Source organism: Lampris incognitus, chromosome 3, assembly GCF_029633865.1.
Source record: "Lampris incognitus isolate fLamInc1 chromosome 3, fLamInc1.hap2, whole genome shotgun sequence".
Classification (NCBI taxonomy): Eukaryota; Metazoa; Chordata; class Actinopteri; order Lampriformes; family Lampridae; genus Lampris; species Lampris incognitus.
This window is the reverse complement of record NC_079213.1, coordinates 89,759,412-89,769,479: the sequence shown is the minus strand read 5'-3', so window position 1 is coordinate 89,769,479 and position 10,068 is coordinate 89,759,412.

The window sequence follows — 10,068 nt, the reverse complement described above, 5'->3', positions numbered from 1 at the left end:
TATTGTTTTTATTATTGCTATATTCACGTCAAAATACAACTGAATAACTTCATGGTGGGTACATGAACACCGGCTCAGATAGGGAAACCAAAATCCAATTTGCAAGAACCTAATTAATCAACCAATTCATTAAGGAAAGTCCTGGCAGACTTCCTGCTTAAATGAAGCAACTTTGTTTGGATCTTTTTTCCCCCCTCAGTTGCTGCTGAATAACAAAAGCTAAGTTTCAGCCTTGCAATTCATAGCTTGATGGTACACAGGGCAAGTGAAGAGTTGTAGGTATATTTGATGAGTTTCAAGGTCGCAAAAATATATTTTTTGGATTTCCCTCCCTTTTTCTCCCCAATTGTATCTGGCCAATTACCCCACTTTTCTGAGCCTCCCCGCTCGCTACTCGACCCCCTCTGCCGATCCGAGGAGGGCTGCAGACTACCACACGCCTCCTCCGATACATGTAGAGTCACCTGCCGATTCTTTTCGCCTGACAGTGAGGAGTTTCGCCAGGGGGACGTAGCGCGTGGGAGAATCACGCTATTCACCCCAATTCCCCCTCCCCCCTGAACAGGTGCCCCAAACGACCAGATGAGACGCTAGTGCAGCGACCAGGACACATACCCACATCCGGCTTCCCACCCACAGACACGGCCTGTCTGTGTCTGTAGGGACGCCCGACCAAGCCGGAGGTAACACGGGGATTCTAACACGGGGATTCGAACCGGAATCCCCGTGTTGGTAGGAAACGGAATAGACCGCTATGCTACCCAGACGCCCACGCAAAAATAATTTTCAATTTTTTCCCCCACAATTTGTGTAACTGCTTCACATCAGTTGAGCATAGCATTGGTTTTTGGTTCCTACCTTACCTCACATTTAGCAGGCTTTCACCGGGGCGGAACTAATCTTCATGACATGTGTTACCAGGGGATTGATTAATGTAAACACGGAGAGAAGCGCGAAAAACGAGGTCATATTTCAAGCGCAAATAAATATTAAGAGATTTATTATTTCATGATCGAATTGTAAAGAAGAAAGAACAAGATAGTTTACAAGCAAAATAAGACCTACTAGCCCCTCTAGTGTCATAAGCAGCCTACGAGGTATGTTCATTGTTTACATTTGACAGTAATGCTGACTGTGTTAACTAGCTTAATAGCTAATGGTAGCTAGTGTTCTGCTGCATACTATTGTGTATAAAACACATGCTGTAATGTTATTCATTCACTCATTCATATCTTTTCCTTTGTACGCAGTTTTTTTACGGGTTTGTCCAACCAAGACAATAAAGCCCAGTATTCTAAACCGAGAACTCATGCCTCATCGTGTTCATTGCTGGAGGAGCTACGATAAAAAACTCGACTGCTCTGCATGAGAAACGTCAGACGAAGACGGCACCTGTAACGAGAGAAGCGTTCCACAGCATTCCACAGACGAGCGAACTCGCAGCGCGCGCGCAGCCCTCTACACAGCAGCGCCCACGGGAAAAGGTTCTGTGTTACTATTGTGTTGCAAGCTGCAACTAAGAGACATTGTAAGGCACTACACAAGAGACTGACACATTTGCATACTAATATTGAAAGGTGCATTAATTTTCTTTTGTCATTTGTCATTTAAGTTAAATGGTAGTGTGCTGTAACCAAGAGACTAAGCATTCTACTCCAGACGTTATATATTGTTGCACAATACGTTATCATTAACGGATTTTCTTTCTTTAAAATTTAAGTCAGTTTTGATGGTTTAAACTGAGTAAGGCTGTTTATTCTACAAATATGTGAAAATAGCTAGATCAAAGTTATTGAAGATAGCTACTCAGCTAAACATCTATCTACTATAGACCAAGTCACTCAGTTTAACACAAGATTAGAGGTAAAGCACATAACTAAAACATATAACATAATAGAGAAGGCGCCAAGGGTGGCAGAGAGGGTGTAGGTGAAGATGTGCTGCAGCAAGACACAGACATAGAAAAGGAAGTTGAAGGCACAAGAGCTGATAACCATGATTCCGCACAAGAGCCACAAAGACGCCAAAGAGACCGGAAGTTAACGGAAAGGGGCCAAGAACTACACGATGTGCAAGTAAGAAGACTTGAACACCGTTTTAGTGTGAGCTATGATAAGTGGAAGGCTATCGCTAAAGATGCCAAAGAAGTGCAGATTGAACAATGCTTAAATGACCTGCTGCATGCGCACATCACAAAGATAAGTAAAGCCTCAAAGGATCTAAACGTTGTCTATGATGAGTTAAGGCGTATGGATAGGCCCGACCATGACACACGCCACTGAATAGACAAGTGCGAAGCAGTCACAAGGATGCTCATTGAGACTGCAAGAAGCCTCAATGAGACACAAGAAAGGACGAAGGACAAGAGGATGAAGGACAGGGCGTGAAAGAGGAAACGTCCGAATTCAAGGCTGCGGCTGCAGACAAATTAAGCACCAGCCCTTACCATACTGGGTCCTCCGCCCGTTCTGAAAGCAACTCGTCTCACCGCACCAAATCCTCGGCTCATTCTCAAAGAAACTCAAGGGCCATATCAAGACATTCAAACCGGTCCTCTGCTTAAGTACAAGACGCTGCTGCTGAGGTTGCTGCCAATAAAGCCATTTTACAAGTACTGCAAGAGCAAGAGCGTAAGATCGAAGAACTTCACGAACTCGAAGCTGAAGCCTCCCAGAGACAAATAGCACTAGAAGCTAAGCGCAGAGAAATAGAGTGCCTGGAGACCATTAAGAAGCTAAGGGCTGCCCAGGCGCGACAGCAAGTATATGACCAGAGTATCTGCTCAGACGAAGAAATATCTGAGCTGCTCCATCAACGTGCCACTCTGAAGGAGAAAGTGAAAGTCAAGGATGAAACTCTGAAGGAGAAAGTGAAGGTCAAGGAGGAAAGTACTCTACCAGTCTTCACCACAAACTGTGACACATTCAGAACAAAATCAAGGGTTCCCAAGCTTCAGTCAGTTCGTCAAGTTTCTCAAGCGTGAAGCCAAAATCGCTTGCAACGCACTGACATCTCTCCATGCTCTAAAACCAAGTGAAGGCGAAAAGGTTTCGAGAAACAGCGGGCCCGCAGCAAAGGCACTGGCAACCAACTCAGATGAGAAAGATGTCGCTACCAGCTGTGTCTTCTGTGAGAAGGAAGGCCACAGTCTACACAAGTGTCGTCAGTTTATGGAGGAGACTATCTCAGAGCGAGTCAAGTTTGTTCAAGAGAGGAAATTGTGCTTTGGCTGTCTTAAGCCTGGCCATCGCTCAAGGGACTGCAAAAAGAGGAAGACTTGCAAGACACATGACAAACCACATCCGACATGCCTTCATGATGACCGCACCAAGGAAGAAAGAATGGCTGCGAAACCTGAGGGAGCGCAAGACGGCAACAGGTCAAAGGAAAGGAAAAAGGAGAGCCCACAAGATGAAGCAGTGAGTGAAACTTTTTTTTTTTGGATCCACCCCTTCTTTCTCCCCAATTTACTTTGGCCAACTACCCCGCATTTTCGAGCCGTCCCGGTCGCTGCTCCACCCCCTCTGCCATTCGGGGAGGGCTGCTTCCTCCGATAGAGGGTATGCGGGTGATGTCACAGATGCGGAACTCACGGCGGTAACGCGACACTGAGTGTGAAAAAGACTGAGTGGCAGCGTTAACGTCCAGCTTGAATAGAGCGAAAACGCATCTAAAATGGGAAAGAAAGAGCTGTTGTGCGATAGACTGCACTAATAGATTTCACAAGAAATCGGAGTTATCTTTTTACAGACTGCCGAAAGATAAGGTAAAGAGAAACAAATGGGTCGCTGCAATTCGCAGAAACAACTAGAATCCAGGCACCGAATCGTGGAATTGCGGTTCCCATTTTGTGTCAGGTAGGCTAACGCTAGGCTATGTTGGATTTTTGGGTAACGTTAAATGGTAAAATCATACAGTGTGGTGACCCACATCTATATAACTAGAGACATTCACCTAAGAGGACAGTGTACCTTTAAGGGAAGAGGTGAGGGGTCAGATAATGCACTTCCGCTTCCGGTACACAGTTCAGTGTCGTTGTCGAACGTATGACATGCAAAGTTGGAGCTAGTAAACTACCTCGACTACGTCTACTCTCACGTCTCCTGTCTCGTTGTTTTCTAACTCCACATTGGTGACACCGACGTGATCGAACTACTAATACGAGTATGTCTGACAACGACGACGCCGGTGCTAACAACATGGCTATTGCTAACGCTAGCATTTACACCGCTACTGTGAAGCTACCCGACTTTTGGCAGCATAATCCACGGTCGTGGTTTCAACATGTGGAAGCCCAGTTCCAGCTGAGAGGGATAACGCAGGAGGCAACGCAGTACTTCCACGTAGTGGCGGCGTTAGACGCATCGACAACGGCGCGAGCAATGACACTGTTGGAAGCTCCGCCAGCTGCTGGCAAGTACGATGCTATAAAGACATTCCTCCTGAAACTATTTGAACTGTCGGAGCTGGAGAAGGCAGACCGTTTACTGTCCCCGAATGGCCTCGGCGACGGCAAACCGTCTGAGTTAATGGAAAAAATGCTGTCTGTGCTGGGATCGGCTGATCCGGCCTTTCTTTTCACACACATTTTTCTGAGGCAGCTCCCCGCACCTGTACGCACAGCACTGGCCAGTTCTCCTCTCGCCGCCTCCAAGGACTACCGTTCTCTGGCTGCTGAAGCAGACAGGGTTTTCCTGGCCAACCGGCAACAGTTTGTGCATGCCCTGCTACCCCACCAGACCGCCCCACCACCACCTGTGTACAACTATATGGACACCGCGGCTGCGGTGACAGCCCGCCGCCAACCTGACGACGGGCTCTGTTATTACCATGCCAGGTTTGGGGCAAAAGCAAAACGGTGTCAAAAACCCTGCAGTTACAGGGTTCAGGGAAACGCCAAGGCTGGCGCTCGTTAATGGCTATGGGCGCCGGCCGTGACTGCAAGCTGTTGTTCATCAGAGACTCCTTGTCAGGCCGGTGGCTGCTGGTTGACTCTGGCGCTCAACGCAGCATACTACCAGCACAAGCTGTGGACACGATGACCGACAGTCACAGCCCCCAGATGGACGCCGCCAACGGCACGTCCATTCGGACGTACGGTATCAGACATGTGGACGTGTGTTTTGGCGGCCGACGTTTCGGCTGGGACTTTGTGATGGCTGCTGTATCCACCCCGCTCCTAGGTGTGGATTTCCTCTGTGCTTTCAACCTGCTGGTGGATGTTAAAAACTGTCGCGTGATTGATGCCGTCTCTTTTGCGTCATACCCCTGCACGCTTGGGGGCGCTGGAGCGCTGTGCCTCGCTAACACACTCTCCACCGGGGATCCATACCAACGCCTGCTCGCAAATTTCCCCGAGCTCACCACACCCACCTTCTCCTCGGCGGTGGCCAAGCACGGCGTGGAACATCATATCACCACAGTGGGCCCCCCAGTTTACGCCCGGGCCCGACGCCTCGACTCGGCCAAGCTCGCAATAGCCAGGGAGGAGTTTTCGACTATGGAGCGCCTCGGCATTGTCCGCCGTTCTGACAGCCCGTGGGCTTCCCCTCTTCACATGGTTACTAAGGCCAACGGGGGTTGGCGCCCGTGCGGGGACTACCGTCGCCTAAACAATGCCACGACCCCCGACCGGTACCCCATACGGCACATACAAGATTTCTCTACCCACCTGGCGGGCGCTGCCATCTATTCCAAAATCGACTTAGTGCGGGGGTATCACCAAGTGTCGGTCCACCCACTGGATGTCCCAAAAACGGCTGTCATCACACCCTTTGGGCTCTTTGAGTTTTTACGTATGCCTTTTGGCCTTAAAGGGGCGGCGCAGACGTTTCAGCGCCTTATGGATTCTGTGCTCCGCGACATGCCATTTTTGTTTGTGTACTTAGATGATATCCTCGTGGCCAGCGCGTCGGCGGAGGAACACACGACGCACCTCAGACAGCTGTTTGACAGGCTCAGTGAACACGGCCTCATCATCAACCCAGCTAAGTGTCAGTTCGGGGAGTCGTCCATCACCTTCCTCGGGCACCACATCACTCCACAGGGGGCCGTTCCCCTCCCTGCCAGGGTTGAGGCTGTCACCATGTTCCCCCGCCCCCGCACTGTACAGTCGCTGCAGGAATTCCTGGGCATGGTGAACTTTTATAACCGTTTCCTGTCCCGTGCCGCCCACATCATACGTCCCCTGTATGAGGCCCTGCGGGGTAAGAAGTCTAAGGACGAGCTGGACTGGTCTTCGGGGATGGACGAGGCTTTTGTGGCCGCCAAGACCGCGCTGGCCAACGCTGCACTGCTAGCTCACCCGTCGCCTGCCGCCCCCATAGCCCTTACAACGGATGCCTCCGACTATGCCGTGGGGGCCGTGTGTGAGCAGTGGGTGGGGGGGGGGGGGCTGGCAGCCGTTGGCGTTCTTCAGTAAACAACTCCGTGACAGCGAGCGCAAATACAGCACCTTTGATAGGGAACTACTGGGTCTCTTCCTCGCAACCAGACACTTTAGGTTCCTATTGGAGGGCCGACAGTTCACCGCTTTCGTGGACCACAAACCGCTGATGTTCTGTATGGCCAAAACCTCAGAACCGTGGTCTGGGCGTCAGCAGCGCCATCTCGCCGCGGTTTCCGAGTTTACCACGGACATACTACAACACGTGTCGGGCAAGGATAACTTCGTCGCCGACTGCCTTTCACGGGCGGTTGTTAACGCCGTTCACTTGCGACTCGACTACGCCGCTATGGCAGCGGACCAAGCCAAGGACGCGACCGTTCAAGACTACCGGTCGACCCCTACGGCGCTACGGCTGGAGGACGTGACGTTCGACGCGGCCAACACCACCCTCCTCTGTGACATCTCCACCGGTCAACCGCGCCCCCTGGTGCCTACTTCCTGGCGGCGCCGAGTTTTCGACACCGTCCACGGCCTTTCCCACCCGGGAGTGAAGGCCTCGACCAAGCTGGTGAGCGTCAAGTTTGTTTGGCCTGGGCTCCGTAAGGATGTTAGAGCCTGGGCCGGCTCGTGTGTGGCGTGCCAACGCGCCAAGGTTCACCGCCATACCAAGGCCCCTTTGGCGCCGTTTGTGGTTCCAGAGAGGCGGTTTGACCACGTCAATGTTGACCTGGTGGGTCCCCTGCCCCCCTCCCGTGGTTATACGTTCCTCCTCACTATTGTGGACAGGGCCACCAGGTGGCCAGAGGCTATTCCCTTGTCCTCCACGACGGCAGCAGAGGTAGCACGGGCGTTCATCGGCTGCTGGGTGGCCCGTTTCGGCACGCCGGGTGACATAACGAGCGACCGGGGCTCCCAGTTTACCTCGGAGCTCTGGACGGCGGTCGCTGAGCACCTGGGGATGAAGATCCACCGCACTACGGCGTACAACCCGCAGAGCAACGGACTTTGTGTGCGGTTCCATCGGGACATGAAAGCCGCTCTGCGGGCAAGCCTCACTGGCTGCGACTGGATGGACCGGCTCCCGTGGGTCATGCTCGGCCTGCGTTCGGCCCCGAAGGAAGACCTCCAGACCTCCTCCGCTGAGCTGGTGTATGGCCAGCCCCTGCGAGTTCCGGGGGAGTTTCTTCCGGATGCTACGGCTCCCTGGTCGGCCGCCTCTCACCTCAGTGCGTCCCGGAGCGCTGCCGGTGCCTTCGCTCCCATTCCGATGTCTCAACACTGCCTCCCCCGGTCCTACGTCCCCAAGGATCTGCCATCGGCGAGGTACGTCTTCATTTGGCACGACAGCCATCGGTCCCCGCTGCAGCCCCCATACGACGGGCCCTTCCGCGTCCTGGAGGCGGGGGATAAGAACTTTGTGGTGGACATGGGGGGCAGGCCGGAGCGGGTCGCTATAGACCGTCTCAAGCCCGCTCACTTGGACATTGGGGAGCCAATGCAATTGGCCCTACCCCCGCGGCGGGGACGCCCTCCTAGGTCGGCCCCGGCACCTGCCTCTGTTCCTGCTTCGGCCCCGCCTATGGCCCGGGTTTCGGCCCCATCTGTTTCCCCTCCTGTGAAGCGCAGCCGTTATGGCCGCAGGGTCCGCCCCCCAACTCGTCACTTGTTTTCCCCGTGACTTTGCACTATGTCATTGACTGTTCTGTTGTAGAGTCTATTTTTATGTTCATGACTTGCGCTTTTGCTGTTTTGCATTGTTTTGTGTAGGTGAATTCTGGGGGGGCCTGTGTGGTGACCCACATCTATATAACTAGAGACATTCACCTAAGAGGACAGTGTACCTTTAAGGGAAGAGGTGAGGGGTCAGATAATGCACTTCCGCTTCCGGTACACAGTTCAGTGTCGTTGTCGAACGTATGACATGCAAAGTTGGAGCTAGTAAACTACCTCGACTACGTCTACTCTCACGTCTCCTGTCTCGTTGTTTTCTAACTCCACAACAGTCATATACTTTATTGACTAGTTATCAACTAAATATTCAAGATCTTTCATAAGTTTTTGTCAGCATATCTTTTTTTTTAAAACGTCCGTTGGCTTAACGTTACAGTTTTCAAAGTTGTAACTTAATAAAATAAAATAAATATTTGTACAAACCTGTCCACATACAACCAGAACGTCCATCGGTGTTCTCGTAACTTCCATTTCGCCAACAAATCCCGCCTTGAAGTACGACCAAGCGTCAAGACCTTTGTATACTGTAGTAACTTGTGTAATAAACCAGATCCACTTACCTGTGTGTCCACTAGGAGGCAGTAGCAGGAAATTGGTTTACCCATTACTACCTAGGACCTTCCCCCGGATGTAGTTCTATTGTGTAATGAATGCCTGACGAGATGGCTGTGTTGTGTAGTACTCCCGAAGTTTTCATCAATATATAAGTAAATAAATCCTGTGTGTGTGCTTGTTTCATGTAGTCAGGATACTACATATACCTTCAGGCTTTGCTTTGTGTATTTCCTTAGCGTAGAAATCAAGTACATATACATATCAGGAAACTCGATTTGTGGCCAAATGTTAATGCCCATGGACCACTGGTTATTTGGTAAACTGTATGGGTCACTGTCAAGTCCAACTTCCTTTAATTTAAGCAGATAATCTTGCGTTATAATCCCGGTTTCACTGTTTCCCATACTGGAAGCAGCCATGTTGCGGGATGTTTTGCCCCTCGCTGCGACTGAGGGGGCGTGTTCCAGTGGGAAAGTGACGTCAACGCATACCCTCTATACATGTGGAGTCGCCAGCCGCTTCTTTTCACCTGGCAGTGAGGAGTTTCACCAGGGGGACGTAGCGCATGGGAGGATCACGTTATTCCCCCCCAGTCCCCCCTCCCCCACTAACAGGCGCCCCGACAGACCAGAGGAGGCGTTAGTGCAGCGACTGTGGCGTTTTCGTACGCTTATTGACTTAATCTGATTTATCAGATAAGACACTCGGACATTTTCATACATGTGCAACAGTGGACAACTTTATTGTTGATCAGACCCACCAAAACCCGAAGTGGGCGCATGCGCTGACGTGCATTCAAAACTGAAAACTTTATTGAGTTTACTTCACCTGACATCTCCCCTCTAAAATAAAGGATTTCCAATTTTAATTCCCAGAACTATAAACCTTAAATCATAAATTCCATTTAAAACTTTCTTGTCCTTTTGTCCTAAAATAAAAATAGACATGTTTGAGTTAAAGTCAGTGTTTCTGTAAGAACGAAATAATTAACTGTTACTAATATAAACACAATCTAACAAAAGGGGAGTGGGTAGACTACCACAGCCCCTTGATAGAGAGGTGGCAGGGATTATTCTGCCCTATATGCCATCCATCTCTCTAACTAACGGGTGTTTGGCTTCACCACTGTTCCACTCCTTGTGACAACAAGACCTCCAGGACCTGGTGTTCGGTGGCTGCTGACAGGTTGTGTAGTGACTGGCTCAAGCAGGACCACCAGTGATTCTGCAGGAGTTTCTTTGTTCACCAACTGGATGTTCCTGCGGTTCCTTATCGGTGTTGTCACTTCGTCCCGTTTGTAATGTGAACGACCGTGGTGCCATTTCCTCTTGTTGCACAACTGCTTTCGTTGCCCACGTTTCCTCTCCATCAAGCTTGAGATGAACTTTTCTGAG